Source organism: Triticum aestivum, chromosome 2A, assembly GCF_018294505.1.
Source record: "Triticum aestivum cultivar Chinese Spring chromosome 2A, IWGSC CS RefSeq v2.1, whole genome shotgun sequence".
NCBI lineage: Eukaryota > Viridiplantae > Streptophyta > Magnoliopsida > Poales > Poaceae > Triticum > Triticum aestivum.
In genome coordinates this window covers 89,671,210-89,690,298 of record NC_057797.1, presented here as the reverse complement: position 1 = coordinate 89,690,298, position 19,089 = coordinate 89,671,210, and positions in this window count along the sequence as shown.

Genomic DNA, 19,089 nt, shown 5'->3' with positions numbered 1-19,089 from the left:
TCTATTTATTTACAACTCAATGATTACAACTCAATACTAGAACAAAGTATGACTCTATATGGATGCCTCCGGCGGTGTACCGGGATATGCAATGAATCAAGAGTGACAAGTATGAAAGAATTATGAATGGTGGCTTTGCCACAAATACTATGTCAACTACATGATCATGCTAGCAATATGACAATGATGAATGTGCCATGATGAACGGAATGATGGAAAGTTGCATGGCAATATATCTCGGAATGGCTATGGAAATGCCATAATAGGTAGGTATGGTGGCTGTTTTGAGGAAGATATAAGGAGGTTTATGTGTGACAGAGCGTATCATATCATGGGGTTTGGATGCACCGGCGAAGTTTGCACCAACTCTCAAGGTGAGAAAGGGCAATGCACGATACCGAAGAGGCTAGCAAGGATGGAAGGGTGAGAGTGCGTATAATCCATGGACTCAACATTAGTCATAAAGAACTCACATACTTATTGCAAAAATCTACAAGTCATCAAAAACCTCGGTACTACGCGCCTGCTCCTAGGGGGATAGATTGGTAGGAAAAAACCATCGCTCGTCCCCGACCGCCACTCATAAGGAGGACAATCAAATAACACCTCATGTTTCAAATTTGTTACACGATGTTTACCATACGTGCATGCTACGGGATTTGCAAACTTCAACACAAGTATTCCTCAAATTCACAACTACTCAACTAGCACGACTTTGATATTATTATCCTCATATCTCAAAACAATCATCAAGTATCAAACTTCTCTTAGTATTCAACACACTCATAAGAGAATTTTATTATTAATCTTGAATACCTAGCATATTAGGATTTTAAGCAAATTACCATGCTATTTAAGACTCTCAAAATAATCTAAGTGAAGCATGAGAGTTCATCTATTTCTATAAAATAAAACTACCAACATGCTCTAAAAGATATAAGTGAAGCACTAGAGCATCAACAAACTACTCCGAAAGATATAAGTGAAGACCAATGAGTAGTCGAATAATTATGCAACTATGTGAAGACTCTCTAACATTTAATAATTTCAGATCTTGGTATTCTATTCAAACAGCAAGCAAAACAAAAGAAAATTACATTCTAAGAATGGCAAACATCATGTGAAGAAGCAAAAACTTACGATCAACCGAAACTAACCGATAGTTGTTGAAGAAGAAAGGTGGGATGCCAACCGGGGCATCCCCAAGCTTAGATGATTGAGAATTCTTGAAATATTATCATGGGATGCCTTGGGCATCCCCAAGCTTGAGCTTTTGTGTCTCCTTAATTCCTCTCATATCATGGTCTCCCTAAATCTCAAAAGCTTCATCCACACAAAACTCAACAAGCATGACTCGTGAGATAAGTTAGTATAAACTATTGCCAAAACCTTATCATACTCTACTGTAGCAAGTCGCTAAAATTATTATTCAACATTGCATACTAAATGCCTCTGCATATTTAATAGTCCTATCCTCAAATAGAATCATTAAAGAAGCAAACATATGCAAACAATGCAAACATAACAGCAATCTGCCTAAACAGGATAGTCTATAAAGAATGCTGCAACATCCATACTTACCTAGATCCAAAAATTATGAAAGAAAATTCCCACTGTAGTAAATTTATCAGAGCTTAATATGAAAAAGGTTTCAACATTTTATCACATTCTGACTTTTCTAGGGAATTATTGCAACATCGGTAAACTTTCTGTTTTCAAACAGCAACATGTATACTTGTAACATAGGCATAGTGAAGACTATTAATGCCACTTTTATTGAAATAAAAGATGCAAAACATTGTTCTAAATAACAGCAAGCAAATCCTAACAAAATAAATTGACGCTCCAAGCAAAACACATATCATGTGGTGAATAAAAATATAGCTCCAAGTAAAGTTACCGATGAACGAAGACGAAAGAGGGGATGCCTTCCGGGGCATCCCCAAGCTTAGGCTCTTGGCTATCCTTTAATATTAACTTGGGGTGCCTTGGGCATCCCCAATATTAGGCTCTTTCCACTCCTTATTCCATAGTCCATCGAATCCTTACCCAAAACTTGAAAACTTCACAACACAAAACTTAACAGAAAACTCGTAAGCTCCATTAGTATAAGAAAATAAATCACCATCATAAGGTACTGTAATGAACTCATTCTAAATTCATATTGGTGTTAAACCTAATGTATTCCAACTTCTATATGGTTTATAAACTATTTTACTAGCCATAGATTCATCAAAATAAGTAAACAACACACGAAAAACAGAATCTGTCAAAAACAGAACAGTCTGTAGTAATCTGAATCAAACGTATACTTCTAGAACTCATAAAATTCTCAAATAAATTACTGGACCTGAGGAATTTATCTATTAATCATCTTCAAAAAGAATTAACTAAATAGCACTCTCCAATAAAAAATGGCAGCAATTCTCGTGAGCGCTAAAGTTTCTGTTTTTGACAGCATGATCAACAAGACTCTCCCCAAGTCTTCCCAAAGGTTCTACTTGGCACAAACACTAATTAAAAGCATAAAACCACATATAAACAGAGGCTAGATGAATTATTTATTACTAAACAGGAACAAAAAGCAAGGGACAAAAATAAAATTGAGTTGCCTCCTAACAAGCGCTATCGTTTAATGCCCCTAGCTAGGCATGATGATTTCAATGATGCTCACATGAAGGATAAGAATTGTAACATAAAGAGAGAATCATGAAGAATATGACTAGCAAATTTATGTCTAACCCACTTCCTATGCATAGGGATTTTGTGAGCAAACAACTTATGGGAACAAGAATCAACTTGCATAGGAAGGTAAAACAAGCATAACTTCAAAACTTTAAGCACATAGAGAGGAAACTTGATATTATTACAATTCCTACAAGCATAAGTTCCTCCCTCATAATAATTTTCAGTAGCATAATGAATGAATTCAACAATATAACCAGCACCTAAAGCATTCTTTTCATGATCTACAAGCATAGAAATTTTATTACTCTCCACACAAGCAGAATTCTTCTCATGAATAATGGGAGTATCATAGGAAACTCGAATACTATAAATTGTTTCCATATTAAAAGAGTAAGGTTCGGAGAAGGGGTAATCATAATAATGACAAGTTTTATAAATATAATCACTACTTTTTATAGCATAAGTATCATCACAATAATCATCATAAGTAGGAGGCATGCTATCATCATTATAAACTTGTATATCAAAATTTGGGATACTAAAAATATCATCTTCATTAATCATAGCTTCCCCAAGCTTGGGACAAACATTAATTGCGGCAAATATATTCTCAAATATATCATCTTCATCAAACATATCTTCCCCAAGCTTGGGCCTTTTCATATCATAAGCATAATCACTCTCATCATTAATAGTATAGATAGCACCAATAGTATAGCAATTATTATATTCTTCCAAGCAAGTACCAAAAAGATTTTCAAGATCATAAGAAGTATCATTATCTTCCCAATCATAATCATCACAACAAGCAATAGGCATAACGAGATCATCATCAAGTGTATCATCTTCATTTTCATGAGGCACATCAATAATAGGAGCAACTTTATTTGGGAGAGATACCTTTTTACCTCTCTTCCTTTTTCTTTTCTTCCTCTTCACCACATCATGTGTGGCTTTAATCCTCTTTTTGGAGCTCCTTATTAATGAGATTGGTTGAATAGGAGGCTCCTCCTCGTTACCTGATTCATCATAAGAAATAATAGGAGGATATTGGGAAGTCTCTTCCCTTTCATTAGTATTATCTTTATCTTCTATTTGTTTTCTTTTCTTTATGTAGTTGGCAATATAAGGATTTTCAATGCAATTCACCGCACAATACATATAAATATTCTCTAGATCAAAATCAAGAACTCTATCAAGATTAAACTTTGGAATACCCTCAGTTATACGTTTCATTTCTTCATAACCCAAAAGAAGGCTAAGCTCTTTATGATGCTCAAGGGTAATAAAATTATCATAATGTTTGGACACGACTTGATCATGAAACAAATAGCACTGGAGCTTTAAATGACCATGTTCATTGCAAAGTTCACAAGGGGCACGAAAAATATTGAATCTATCAGCACATTCATCTAGCTCTTCTTGCAACAATTTGGTTTCTAAGTACTTATGCCTCTTGCAATATCTATCTTCCCTATTGGGTGCGTACTTGCAAACCCAGTCTACTCCACAAAAATTGACATGTTTATAGGAGGCATTTTCATCATAACTAGTGCAATCATCATTAGAATCATGGATATTCAAAGAATTCATACTAACAACATTGCAATCGTGCTCACCATTCAAATATTTAGTGCCAAACATTTTATATATTTCTTCTTCTAGCACTTGAGCACAATTATCCTTTCCATCATACTTACGAAAGATATCAAAAAGGTGAAGCGTATGAGACAAACTCAATTCCATTTTTTACAGTTTTCTTTTATAAACTAAACTAGTGATAAAACAAGAAACTAAAAGACTCGACTGCAAGATCTAAAGATATACCTTCAAGCGCTAACCTCCCGGGCAACGGCGCTAGAAAAGAGCTAGATGTCTACTACACAACCTTCTTCTTGTAGACGTTGTTGGGCCTCCAAGTGCAGAGGTTTGTAGGACAGTAGCAAATTTCCCTCAAGTGGATGACCTAAGGTTTATCAATCCGTAGGAGGCGTAGGATGAAGATGGTCTCTCTCAAGCAACCCTGCAACCAAATAACAAAGAGTCTCTTGTGTCCCCAACACACCCAATACAATGGTAAATTGTATAGGTGCACTAGTTCGACGAAGAGATGATGATACAAGTGGTATATGGATGGTAGATAATAGTTTTTGTAATCTGAAAATATAAAAACAGCAAGGTAATGAATGATAAAAGTGAGCGTAAATGGTATTGCAATGTGTAGAAACAAGGACTAGGGTTCATACTTTCACTAGTGTAAGCCCTCTCAACAATACTAACATAATTGGATCATAAAAATATCCCTCAACATGCAACAAAGAGCCACTCCAAAGTCACTAATAGCGGAGAACGAACGAAGAGATTATGGTAGGGTACGAAACCACCTCAAAGTTATTGTCGGTGTCAAAACCGGCGGATCTCGGGTAGAGGGTCCCGAACTGTGCATCAAGGCCGGATGGTAACAGGAGACAAGGACACGATGTTTTTACCCAGGTTCGGGCCCTCTCGATGGAGGTAATACCCTACTCCTGCTTGATTAATATTGATGATATGGGTAGTACAAGAGTAGATCTACCACGAGATTAAGGAGGCTAAACCCTAGAAGCTAGCCTATGGTATGATTGTTGTGTATGGAGTTGATTGCCTACGGACTACAACCCTCCGGTTTATATAGACACCGGATAGGGTTAGGGTTACACAGAGTCGGTTACAATGGTAGGAGATCTTGAATATCCGCATCGCCAAGCTTGCCTTCCACGCCAAGGAAAGTCCCATCCAGACACGGGACGAAGTCTTCAATCTTGTATCTTCATAGTCCAAGAGTCCGGCTGAAGGTATAGTCCGGCTACCCGAACACCCCCTAATCCAGGACTCCCTCAGTAGCCCCCGAACCAGGCTTCAATGACGATGAGTCCGGCGCGCAAATTGTTCGGCATTGCAAGGCGGGTTCTTCTCCAAATCTTGTGTACCTGTAGGAATAATGTCCGATTTTTGTAATGTAGTGCTCCTCGGCTTCCATGCCCAATAATGGTCGTCTTCCACGTGTTCAAACAAATGCGAAAAGCCGGGGTGTTTTTACATCCACACCCCTAGCCATATAAACAAGCCGCCTATTTAACGGGATGGGGATTTAGGTCCCAACCATATCTTCTCCTTTCCGCGAGTTATCATCAGAGCGCTTCCAGCAAAGGCCCATTCCAACATGACCAGCTGTCGCAGCTCCTCCCCTCACCCCTCCGGTCCCAAACCTGGGGACTGGGAGAGTTGCACCATCCCGCATAGCAAGTTAGCGTCACTTCAGGCCAAGGGATTTCTCCCTCAGGCATACATGGTCCCGGTCCGAGCCGGTCTCGCCACCTATAATGGCGGAAAACAAGCGGAGAGCACCCCCAATCCTTCTAAAGGAGAGCGGGTGTGCCTCGTCCCCTATCTAATAAGGGGACTGGGGTTTCCAGTTCACCCATTTCTCCGCGGGCTTCTAGAGTTCTACGGCCTCCAGCTGCACAATCTCACGCCCACCTCTGTACTGCATATTGCGGGTTTCGTTGCCCTTTGCGAGCTATTTTTAGGCGTTGAGGCTCATTTCGCATTGTGGACGAGGTTATTCTGCCTGGTGCCCCGTTCTAAAGAGGGGTCTTTATACCAAGTGAGCGGAGCCGAAGTATGGCGCATCGCCGGGACCGGATACCTATCCGGAACCCCAAAGAAGGTGTCCGAGGACTGGCCTTTGGAATGGTTTTATATAGATGATGTCCCGCTACCGGACCCTATCCGGGTCGGTCTCCCTGAGTTCAACAGTGCTCCATTGAAGAAACGCTTGAGCTGGCGTCTGTGGAGCTCTCAGAGAGAAAGCGACAGAGACGTCCTTTACCTGATGGGCCGGATAAGACTGTTGGCTCATTCCAGACTAACCATGATTGGAGTCATGGCCGCATGCATTATGCAGGGGGTGCAGCCGCTTCCATATAGAGGCCACGCCATGTGGGATTTCAACGGGGAGGATGACGCCACACGTTACGGTCGTAAGGGGCCGGCCTCAGTCGCCGCCTTAGTAAAGATCTTATCCTCTTTGTACAAGGGAGAAAAGGAGGAATTCCTCCGCGTCAATCTGCAGGCCGGATTTACTATGTATGATCCTCCAAGTTGGGTAAGTGAATAATTGCGCTTGCCCATTTGTTTTATACTCCCACGGTTAGATATGTAGTCTAACGACTTTAGTGCAGGAATTGCGACAGGAGGTAAAGGATATAAACAACCGCTCTCCATAGCCCGAGGACCCAGAACGGTCCCTCGATCCGGACTCCGAAGAGGATCCGGACATACCGGTGGAGCTTATCGACGGGGTGTTCCATCAGCTAAGCAAGGACAATACCTTGGTAGCCATCACGGCTGATTACCCAGGGTTAATCCCGGCCTCCCAGGTGACAGAAACTGGAGTCTCATTCCCTTGAGAGAGATTCCACTCTCATGTATTCCGGTGTTTCTGATGACAACCGTGTTTTGCAGGGGAGATTTCCAAGGCAGGAGGCCGAACCTGCGGCGGCTAGCCAACGAGGGGCCGTAGGGCCCCGTGGGGCAAAAAGGAATGAAGTCCGGACTGAGATGCCGGCGCAAAGGTATAGCGCACCCTCTGTTTCCCTGGTGTTATTCTGTCAAGGCATATTAAAGTTCATGCTATCTTCAGAACGAAGAGACCTCGCCAGACTACATTTGGAGAGGTTGCCAATCGCGCCTCCACCAGCCAGGCTCCAACGTCTGGCCAGGAAGCGGAGGCGAGCACAAGGCGCGCACCGGACGCTCCTCCGACAGAGGATGCGGACAGGCTGTCTGCCACAAATTCTGAAGTGGAGAGTGCCATGAACCACAGGCATCGCCGGACAGTTCTACGCGACACTTGTTTCTCCCAAGAGGCTTTAGATGCCTTCAATTCGGGAGATGCGTACCTCTGTGCCGCTCAAAATGGTTTAGCCAGAGCCACAAAGCAGTATGTAAAAGACATATGGGTAAGAAAATTTTGGTCAAATATATATATACCAGTAGCCCCCGAGACTTGAAACAGTTATAGCAACTGATTTAAGGATCATTTAATATGCAGGTTCTTACAGAGAAGAATACTGTACTGTCCCAGGAGCTGGAAAAGTGCAAGGCCCAACTAGAGGCCGCACTAGCCGCAGCAGGGGAGCCCAAAGAGACCCCCTCAGGTAAAATACACTTCGAAAGATTAGTATTGTGTGGTGTGGGTGCAAATCTGACAAATCATGTTGCAGATGGCGCCGGACTCGATCCGGAAAAGCAACAACTCTTACGCCGGCTAAAGGCCGGTGAGAGTATGTTGACAAAGGTGAGGCGAGAGAAGAATGATCTTCAGGATGCCAACACCAGGCTGGACGTCGAACTTAAAGATGTTCGTGGCCAGCTGTCAGACTCCACGAAGGAGAATCAGCGGCTTCGACGCGGCATATTTAGTAAGTGCTTGAACGAACTTTGAAAAAAGAGTTTGGCGAGGATGTTGACTAACAGAGTAATGTCTGTAGGTATGCTCACAGGTCGTCCTGCAGAGGAGATGCCTGGTTCTACGGGTGACCTTCTTCCTGAACTCATGCAACTGCACGAGCGAATTCGGCAGGCGATGCGAGGCGTTGCCCAAGCCTTATGGCCTGCCCACTCCATGCCCGAGGGCCTTGGAGAGCTTGCGGAGAAGCTGAAGGGAGCTCGGCGGCACTTCCGGTTGTGGAAGATATCGGCCTGCCGACAAGGCGCTCGGGAAGCCTGGGCCATGGTGAAGACCCATTTTACGAAGTCTGACCCAAACCACATGGCCGAGGTCGGACCAGTGGGGCCTGACAGGAAGGAGATCCCTGTGAGCTTAGTATACGGCCAAGTAGAGTTGGCCGCGAAGTATTACCAGCAGGACTATAAATTAGACAGCCTGTTAGATGGTATAGATGAGGAATACAATCAGTCAGAATGACTATGTAATTTTGAATTGACATGTGTAATGCCTTCTAGCCGGATTGTAGATCGTTTGTCGTTGCCGACCTTTTCGCTTCAACCTCGGGACCTGACGGTCCGGAGTGTGTCCGAATACCATAGCGGTTATATAAGAACCGTGGTATGCGTGGAGACCAGGCGTAGGGGTCATTAGTGCTTTATCAGACAAGTGCCCAAGTAGTTATGTTATATTACATGGTTAGTAAGAAACATCTTCCAGAGAGAATAGTTCCGTTAGGGGTTCCTTTCGCTAGGAGGCATGCCCTAAAGTGCATGTCCGGACTGCGTAAAAAGACGCAGAAAGAAGCATCTGGGGGCACATAAAATGAGTAAAAATATCATATTTTATCTCACCGATCGAATATTTCCTTAAGAACGCTAGCTTTCGGCTTCACCCAGTCTGAGGTACACATCCGGCTAACCCGGCAGTAACAATCGCAGAGGTGCTCCCTTTACCGCCTAGCCGAACAATCGGGAACGTAGGGGTAAGCATAGGAGCCAGGCAACCCAGCTTGGCCAAAACTTAAGTCATATCAATGCATATAATGGTGAAGAAAAAGGTACATGCGGAAGTTTGACGCATGTGTTGGGCGTGAAGCCTGTATAAATAAGCTTCTGTTAAAGAAGCCCCCAGGTTTAATGAGCGCGAGTGGCGCATCACTATATGAGCCTTTAAGGGCTATAAAAGAAAAGAGGGGAAGGAGAGAAATGTAAGACAGAAAAATGCAAAAAATGGACAGAGGAAGGAGACGAACATACAATCCGGCGCTAGGCATAGAATCTTCGGAGACGGGTGGCGTTCCACGGGTTCGGCTCGAGTCGGTTATCCGACGTATCTCGCAGGCGGTACGCCCCGCCAGTCAGGACTTGGTTGATTATGAATGGACCTTCCCACTTGGGCTTGAGTTTGTCCTTTTTCTTATCCGGCAGGCGTAGAACTACTTCGCCAACATTGTAATTTTTGGCCCGTACTTCTCTGCTTTGATATCTTCGGGCCTGCTATTGATAAAATGCGGAACGGGCTTTTGCCACATCACGCTCCTCCTCCAGGGCATCCAAGTTGTCCTGTCGATCGAGCTCGGCTTCTCTTTCTTCGTACATGCACACTCTAGGTGAGTCATGAATTATGTCGCAGGGTAGAACTGCCTCTGCACCGTACACCATAAAAAATGGTGTGTATCCGGTGGTGCGATTTGGCGTGGTCCGTAGCCCCCATAGCACGGAGTCGAGCTCCTCTACCCAGTGCATGTTAGATTCCTTGAGGGACCGCACCAGTCTGGGTTTAATGTCGCTCATGATAAGACCATTTGCACATTCGACCTGGCCGTTGGTTTGTGGGTGATAGACAAAAGCATAATCGAGCTTGATGCACATGTTTTTGCACCAGAGTTTTACCTCGTCGGCGGTAAAGTTTGTACCATTATCGGTTACGATGCTGTGGGGGACGCCATAACGGTGTACAACCCCGGATATGAAGTCTATCACAGGTCCGGATTCGGCCGTTTTAACAGGCTTGGCTTCTATCCATTTGGTGAATTTATCCACCATGACCAGTAAGTATTTTTTCCTATCGGTCCCTCCTTTAAGGGGTCCGACCATGTCAAGCCCCCAGACCGCGAAAGGCCAGGTGATGGGTATAGTTTGGAGTGCGGTGGGTGGCATATGGCTTTGGTTGGCAAAAAGTTGGCAACCAGCGCATCGTTGGACTAAGTCCTGAGTGTCTGCCCAGGCCGTCGGCCAATAAAAGCCTGTACGGAAAGCCTTGCTAACAAGGGACCGAGCAGCGGCGTGGTGACCACCGAGTCCGGCATGAATTTCAGCCAGAAGGTTCCGCCCTTCCTCTTCGGAGATGCACCTTTGAAGGACTCCGGTAGTGCTTTTCTTATAAAGCTCTCCCTCATGGACTCTATAGGCTTTAGATCGCCGCACTATGCAGCGGGCCTCGTTTTGGTCCTCCGGGAGTTCCTGCCTAGTAAGGTAGGCTAGGAATGGTTCTGTCCATGGGGCGATGACCGCCATTATTACGTGGGCTGAAGGTGTAATTTCATTGGCAGAGCCTCCAATTGTGTCAGATTGTTCGGCGTCGAGTGGTGTGACTGAGTCCGGGCTGTTATTTGCGGGTTCCCCCTCCCATGTTACGGATGGCTTGAACAATCTTTCCAAAAAGATGTTGGGGGGGACTGCATCGCGTTTTGCTCCGATGCGTGCCAGGACGTCCGCTGCTTGATTGTTTTCTCGGGCTATATGGTGAAACTCCAGCCCTTCGAACCAAGCTAACATTTTTAGGACAGCGTTGCGGTAAGCTGCCATTTTTGGGTCCTTGGCGTCGAAGTCTCCATTTATTTGGGATATCACGAGGTTTGAATCCCCGCGTACCTCTAGGCACTGGATACCCATGGATACTGCTATCCGGAGACCATGTAGGAGGGCCTCATATTCGGCTGCATTGTTGGAATCCATGTACATGATCTGGAGCACATATTGGACTGTGTCTCCTGTGGGGGACGTCAGGACGATGCCAGCCCCCAGTCCGGCCAACATTTTGGAGCCGTCGAAATGCATAATCCAGTTTGAATATGTGTCGTACTCTTTAGGGAGCTCGGCTTCCGTCCATTCTGCGACGAAGTCGGCCAAAACTTGCGATTTAATAGCTCGCCGTGGCTTATAGGTTATATCGAATGGGAGAAGCTCGATGGCCCATTTTGCAATCCGGCCCGTTGCGTCGTGGTTGTTGATAATATCGTTGAGTGGTACTTCCGAGGCTACTGTTATGGAACACTCTTGAAAGTAGTGTCGTAGCTTTCGGGATGCCATGAATACCGCGTATGCAATCTTTTGATAATGCGGGTACCGTGATTTGCATGGAGTGAGGACAGTGGATACGTAGTAGACCGGCCTTTGAAGGGGGAATTTGTGTCCATCCGTTTCCCGCTCGACAACGAGCACTGCGCTGACAACTTGATGTGTTGCTGCAATGTATAATAACATTGGTTCGCCGGTGTTCGGCGCGGCCAGGACTGGGTTTGTTGCCAATATGGCTTTTATTTCATCAAGTCCGGCCGTGGCGGCCTCCGTCCACTCGAAGTGTTCGGTGCGCCGAAGGAGGCGATAGAGGGGTAGTGCCTTTTCTCCCAAGCGAGAGATGAAGCGGCTTAAAGCCGCCACGCATCCGGTTAATTTTTGTATTTGTTTGAGGTCCTTTGGAATATCCAAATGTGACAAAGCTCGGATCTTGGCTGGGTTTGCTTCAATTCCTCTACCGGATACAATGAAGCCCAAGAGCTTTCCGGCTGGAACGCCGAAGACACATTTTTCCGGGTTGAGCTTGATGTCATATTTTCGGAGGTTATCGAATGTAAGCCTCAAGTCGTCTATTAGAGATTCGACATGTCTTGATTTGACGACCACATCATCCACATACGCCTCCACTGTTTTGCCGGTCTGACTTGCCAGACATGTCTGGATCATGCGCTGATATGTTGCACCGGCGTTTTTCAGCCCGAAGGGCATTGTGTTGAAGCAGAATGGGCCGTATGGTGTGATGAATGTTGTTGCAGCTTGGTCTGATTCTGCCATCTTGATTTGATGGTAACCGGAGTATGCGTCGAGGAAACACAACGAGTCGTGTCCTGCGGTGGCATCGATAATTTGATCGATACGGGGGAGGGGGAAGGGATCCTTTGGGCAAGCCTTGTTAATTTCTTTAAAATCGACACACAGGCGCCAGGATTTGTCCTTCTTTGGTACCATCACCAAGTTTGCTAGCCAGTCTGGATGTTTTATGTCTCTAATGAATCTGGCCTCCAATAGCTTGGCTAGCTCCTCTCCCATAGCCTGTCTCTTGGATTCGGAAAAACGCCGAAGGGCTTGTTTAACAGGTTTGAATCCTTTTAGGATATTTAAGATGTGTTCGGCCAGCCTGCGTGGGATCCCTGGCATGTCTGAAGGGTGCCAGGCGAAAATGTCCCAGTTCTCTCGTAGGAACTCTCGCAGTGCGGCGTCTACATCAGGGTTTAGTCGTGCCCCGATGGAAGCTGTTTTATTGGGGTCCGTTGGATGGACCTGGAATTTGACTATTTCGTCAGCTGGCTTGAAGGATGTGGATTTGGATCTCTTATCGAGTATCACATCATTCCTGTTAACCGTGGAGCGCAGCGCAGTCAGTTCCTCGGCCGCTAAGGCTTCGGATAGTGCCTCAAGGGCTAATGCGGCCGTCTTGTTTTCAGCGCAGAGTGCAACATCCAGATCACTAGCTAGAGTGATAATTCCGTTCGGCCCGGGCATATTAAGCTTCATGTACCCGTAATGGGGTATTGCTTGGAAGATTGTGAATGCTTCCCGTCCCAGTAAAGCATGATGTCCGCTCTTAAACGGGGCCACTTGAAACGTGACTTCTTCAGACCTGTAATTATCCGGCGTGCCGAACACCACATCTAGTGTGATTTTTCCTGTGCAGCGCGCTTCCCGACTGGGGATTATTCCTTTAAAGGTTGTGCTGCTTCGCTCGACGCGGTTCCAGTCTATTTCCATTTTTTGAAGGGTTTCCTCATAAATGAGGTTCAGTCCGCTGCCTCCATCCATGAGCACCTTGGTGAGGCGAAAGCCATCCACTATGGGACTGAGGACCAATGCGGCTAGTGCTCGGGCTGTTCGGAATCTAGGTTCATCACTTGCGTTGAAGGTAATGGCAGTGTCGCTCCATGGATTTATTGTTGCAACTTGATAGACTTCAGCGAGGCTGCGGAGTGTTCTTTTTCGCACATTGTTTGATGCGAAAGTCTCGAAGACTGTGAGAACGGTACTGGTGTCCTCGGGCTGGCTTTCTGCGGCCTCCAGAATTAAGAGGTCCTTGCCAATTTTGGCCACCTGCCGGAGTATCCAACATGCTCTAAGGCTGTGAGTTGGTGTGGCGTCCTCTGTACTGTGAATTCTACAGGGTCCATTAAGCCACCTTTCTAGTACGGTTCCATGCCCTGTAAAGGGTTTTGGCTTTTTGGTGTTTATCCCGGGTGTCCTATGATGATGCACCCTCTTAGTTCGGACGGGATTACTATTCAAGGCCGGATTATCCCAAAATTTTATTTCGGTTTTCCAGGCGCTTTCCATCGCACAATATTTTTGTACTATGGACGCCAAGTCAGCGAAGCGTGTAATATCACGACGACTTACAGCGTTAAGGATTCCCTCGTCCGTGCAATTACTGCAGAAAATTGAGATTGCGTCTCCCTCGCGGCAATCCTTTATCCCGTTCATAACCAGGAGGAATCTGGCCTAGTAATGAGGTACTGTTTCCTCGGGCCTCTGCCTGATTTGGGATAGATCGCTTATGTTCGGGTGGGCGGGTGTCGTTGAATCTGAAACCTCACCCAATCCAAGATTCGGAGGCCGAAGAGTTTCCGAACTCTGAAGTTCGGATTCTTGGATGTTGTCCAACGAATCTAGCCCGTTGCCTGATCCTAAGCTCAGGTCTTAAGTTACATCCTCCTCTCCGCGGGTATCCGGCTTGGAGGAGTCAGGAATTTGGACGTAGCTAGTCCTTAAAATAGATGAAGGGTCGCCGCACTGCGCCTCTACCACGGCAGCATGGTGGGTGACTTGGGGAGAGTTAATTTCTCTTAGATCGGGTTTAAGCCCAACCTGGTCGTAATCCGTAGCGACCCCCAGGGCGGCGATGCGATCCAAGAGCTCGTTTACGGAAGAGAGCTCCATTGGATCTAACTGCTCGACGAGCTCCGAGCTGACGTGTAGGTTGCTTTTGATGACCCGAGAGGTCACCGTCGGCGCAACAGCCGAATAGGCGATCATGAGGAAACCACCTAGCCGGAGGGTCTGGCCAAAAGCCAAGGCTCCCTTAGCAACGGCGCCGTCTTTAAATACGGGAAGACGCATCCTTCCTGATTGCGACGGCACAGAGGAACTCTCAATGAAAGCACCAATGTCGGTGTCAAAACCGGCGGATCTCGGGTAGGGGGTCCCGAACTGTGCGTCAAGGCCGGATGGTAACAGGAGACAAGGACACGATGTTTTTACCCAGGTTCGGGCCCTCTCGATGGAGGTAATACCCTACTCCTGCTTGATTAATATTTATGATATGGGTAGTACAAGAGTAGATCTACCACGAGATCAAGGAGGCTAAACCCTAGAAGCTAGCCTATGGTATGATTGTTGTGTATGGAGTTGATTGCCTACGGACTACAACCCTCCAGTTTATATAGACACCGGATAGGGTTAGGGTTACACAGAGTTGGTTGCAATGGTAGGAGATCTTGAATATCCGCATCGCCAAGCTTGCCTTCCACGCCAAGGAAAGTCCCATCCGGACACGGGACGAAGTCTTTAATCTTGTATCTTCATAGTCCAGGAGTCCGGCTGAAGGTATAGTCCAGCTACCCGAACACCCCCTAATCCAGGACTCCCTCAGTTATTCTTTCCAATCAATCCGTTGGGCTATTCCTATAAGTGTCACAAACAGCCCTAGAGTTCGTACTAGAATAACACCTTAAGATACAAATCAACCAAAACCCTAATGTCACCTAGATACTCCAATGTCACCTCAAGTACCCGTGGGCATGATTATACAATATGCATCACACAATCTCAAATTCATCTATTCAACCAACACAAAGGACCTCAAAGAGTGCCCCAAAGTTCGACCGGAGAATCACGACGAAAACGTGTGCCAACCCCTATGCATAGGTTCATGGGCGGAACCCGCAAGTTGGTCACCAAAACATACATCAAGTGAATCACGTGATATCCCATTGTCACCACAGATATCCATGGCAAGACATACATCAAGTGTTCTCAAATCTTTAAAGACTCAATCCGATAAGATAACTTCAAAGGGGAAACTCAATTCATTACAAGAGAGTAGAGGGGGCAAGAAACATCATAGGATCCAAATATAATAGCAAAGCTCGCGATACATCAAGATCGTATCACCTCAAGAACACGAGAGAGAGAGAGAGATCAAACACATAGCTACTGGTACATACCCTCATCCCCGAGGAGAACTACTCCCTCCTCGTCATGGAGAGCACCGGGATGATGAAGATGGCCACCGGAGAAGGATTGCCCCCTCCGGCAGGGTGCCGGAACGGGTCTAGATTGGTTTTTGGTAGCTACGGAGGCTTCTGGCGGCAGAACTCCCGATCTAATGTGTGTTCTGGAAGTTTTAGGGTACGTAGGTACATATGGGTGCAGGGGGTACGTCAGAGGAGCTACGGGGGCCCCACGAGGCAAGGGGCGTGCCCTAGGGGGGGCGCCCCCCACCCTCGTGAGCACCTCCGGTATCTCCTAACGTGGGGTCCAAGTCTATCCGGTGGCTTTCGTTCCAAAAATAACTTCTCCAGTTGATTTCGTTCCGTTTCGACTCCGTTTGATATTCCTTTTCTTCGAAACACTAAAATAGGCATAAAACAACAAATCTAGGCTGGGCCTCCGGTTAATAGGTTAGTCCCAAAAATAATATAAAAGTGGAAAATAAAGCCCAATATTGCCTAAAACAGTAGATAATATAGCATGGAGCAATCAAAAATTATAGATACGTTGGAGAGGTATCACCCGCCCCATCCACCTCTGCCCTAATTAATTGGTAAATTAGTCCAGAAAAATTAAACCAGTGCCCTCCTTGGTATGCGGGTCAAGAGTTATGGGCAGAGTAAATAGAATCGGAGGGAGTATATCTGCTTCCCTCTATATTTATGCTTGTTCGAGGTGCCAGCCCCAAAAGAACAAATATTTTGCTTGATGGGGTTGGCAGCTCCATAATTAATAGAAGCATCAAATTAGTCATGCAACTTGGGAAGATCAAGAACACACAAACAAGTAATGAACAGAGGCTCGGAGTAGTGATGTAATAGCTAGCATCAAAAAATGTAGGGTAAAACAAACAAAAAGCAGCTGAACCACATGCTAGTTTACTGATGTGTAATTAAGCATAGAGAACATTAAGCAGTCTGATGGAACCAACAGGTGGCATCAGAACAAAACTAAAGCATATTAACTATATGTGCACTGGTATGTAATTTAGCACATGTAACATGTTCACTACCAGAAGTATGGCCCCACAGGTGCAAGCAAAATAACGTGTCTCATGAAAAACTGAATGATGCACTGAAGAAATTCAAAGGTGTGGTGCTTATGCTAGGAAAGTGAACGTAGGCGCCAGCCGTTGGATAATAGTACCTGATTCTCGGAGGCATATGGGTATCATTGTCATACTTGATAGCTAAGGATCGTCGATGGTGCTCGTGTTGCGGTTGAGTTTGGACCGGCTGTCGCCGTCGCTGAAGCGGCTCCGGTGCTACGGTTGCGGCGCCTGTCGACATACAAGAAAGCTCATCTGTGGTAAGTGAACAGTTGCACGATAAAGAGAAAAACCCAAGGAGTACAAATTGAAATAACCTGATGAGGCTGCGGCGTCGGTAAAGCAGGGCCGGTGGAGTTGAATATGGCGTCCGTGGAGCGGGTCCGGTGCAGTGGACGAAGGCTTCGGCGGGCGTGTTGTACATTGCTTTCGGTGAGGCGGATCTGTTGCGGCGGACGAGGGCTTGTATGAAGAACCAGCGAAGGGGCGGACGAGGGAGTCAGTGAAGGGCCTACGCTGTGGTGGACAGGGCGCCGGTTAAGCAGATCCGGTGCGGTGGACCATGATGGCGGTCAAGGAGATCTGGAGCGGTGGATAAGCTAGTCGCTGAAGCGGCTCCGATGAAGTGGTGAGTTGGCAGTTAGGGGTTCCAAGGTGCGGAAGGTAGATCTGGCGGGGTGTGAGGTCCACCGCTGCGGCGGAGGACTAGATTCGGCGGCTTGCCGTGGTTGGGGGGGTCGGGAAGGGGAAGGGGAGGGGCTCTGGGGAAGAATGTTGGGGCAAAGAGGGGAAACAATGGAGTTACCAAAGCAGCCCTTTTCTGTTCATGTGGCAGGGGTAAAACAGGAATATCGCAGGGATAAACTTTCGGGCGCATGATATTTCGATGTGAGCAGGAAGTTTGAAAGCTATTGGTGCCTAAAATTATAAGTATTCTGCTCTCGAACGGCCGACTATGATATCATGGCCGACAATTTGTTTGTTTTGCACGCAAAAAAATGTACAAGTTCTGAAAATCAATGTCTCCAACTCGAAACTTAGATTGTCCATTCAATTCAAATATGGATCATTGAGCTACTACAAGCAAATACCATCATACGGTCCAATTCAAATGAAATTCCAAATGTGTTTATCCTAAATATGATGACAAAAGCGAAAATGTGTATGTGTATGAATAAAGTGGATGATTATAAAGTTTGAACATGCTCGTATGTGTATATCTCTAGGTTTGATATATGAATTTAAAATCACAAAATCCCGGCTTAAAAAATGTACCTCCGTTTAAATGAATTACAAAAGCTAATGATGGAGTCGAATTCCAAAATTCCAATCTTAGGTTTGTAATTCTGGTACATCAAGGCATATCACGCATGTTCAAAATTATCGTTATCTCATAGTAAAAACTGTGAAACAAATTGATCAACCATGAGTGCACAATATCTCAATTACGCTAAAGTCTCTCAAATATAGACACCTCACTCTTTATCTGAAGTCAACCCCCCCCCCACCACACACACACATAGAGAGAAGTCGTTCTCTCCCCCAAACACCAACACACGAGCACATTAACACCCCTCTCTCTTGTAAAGTCCGGACCCCAACATAGGTCTCTATCACTTTGTCTCTCGGGCATGCACACATCTCTTCCCTCACTCTCTAGGTCTCCCGCTATCTCTCTTACCCAAGCACACGCACTATGTACAGTGTATATTTCCCATACACACAAAATGTCGCCCCCAAATGTCTATCTCCCTATTTATGTGGTTCTCACGCACTCACCTCACACACCACCCCCACTGCAAACAAGCACACTTTGTCTCCTTGTGCACCACTCTCCTCTTTCTATCTCTCCCACATGCGGACCTGCCCCAGCTCCTTCCCTGTATACATATATGTCGTGACTCTTTGCATAGCTCCCTAATGTACAATCGTTCTCGATTTCGCACATTGTTCTCTACACCATCTATTCTAGCTCTCTCATGAAGTCCCTATCACACACACGATGACTCGCTTCCCTTGCGTCTCCGTTCATAAGCCAATTTCGGACAACATCAACATTGTCTCCCTATATATACGCCATTTATGGACACAAATGACCCCTCTCGCTCCCTCTCTTCCTCTCTCTCTCTCTCTCTCTCTCTCTCTCTCTCTCTCTCTCTCTCTCTCTCTCTCTCTCTCCGGCGCTAGCTCTCTCTTTCTCTCGCTCTCACACCCCTCTCCCCCACACACACTCGATGTCTCTTCCAAATAGTCTGCTCCCCCCGCCCGCACCCGTGCTATCTCACTACTACACATGTCACACCATTCCCCCTTCCCTTATA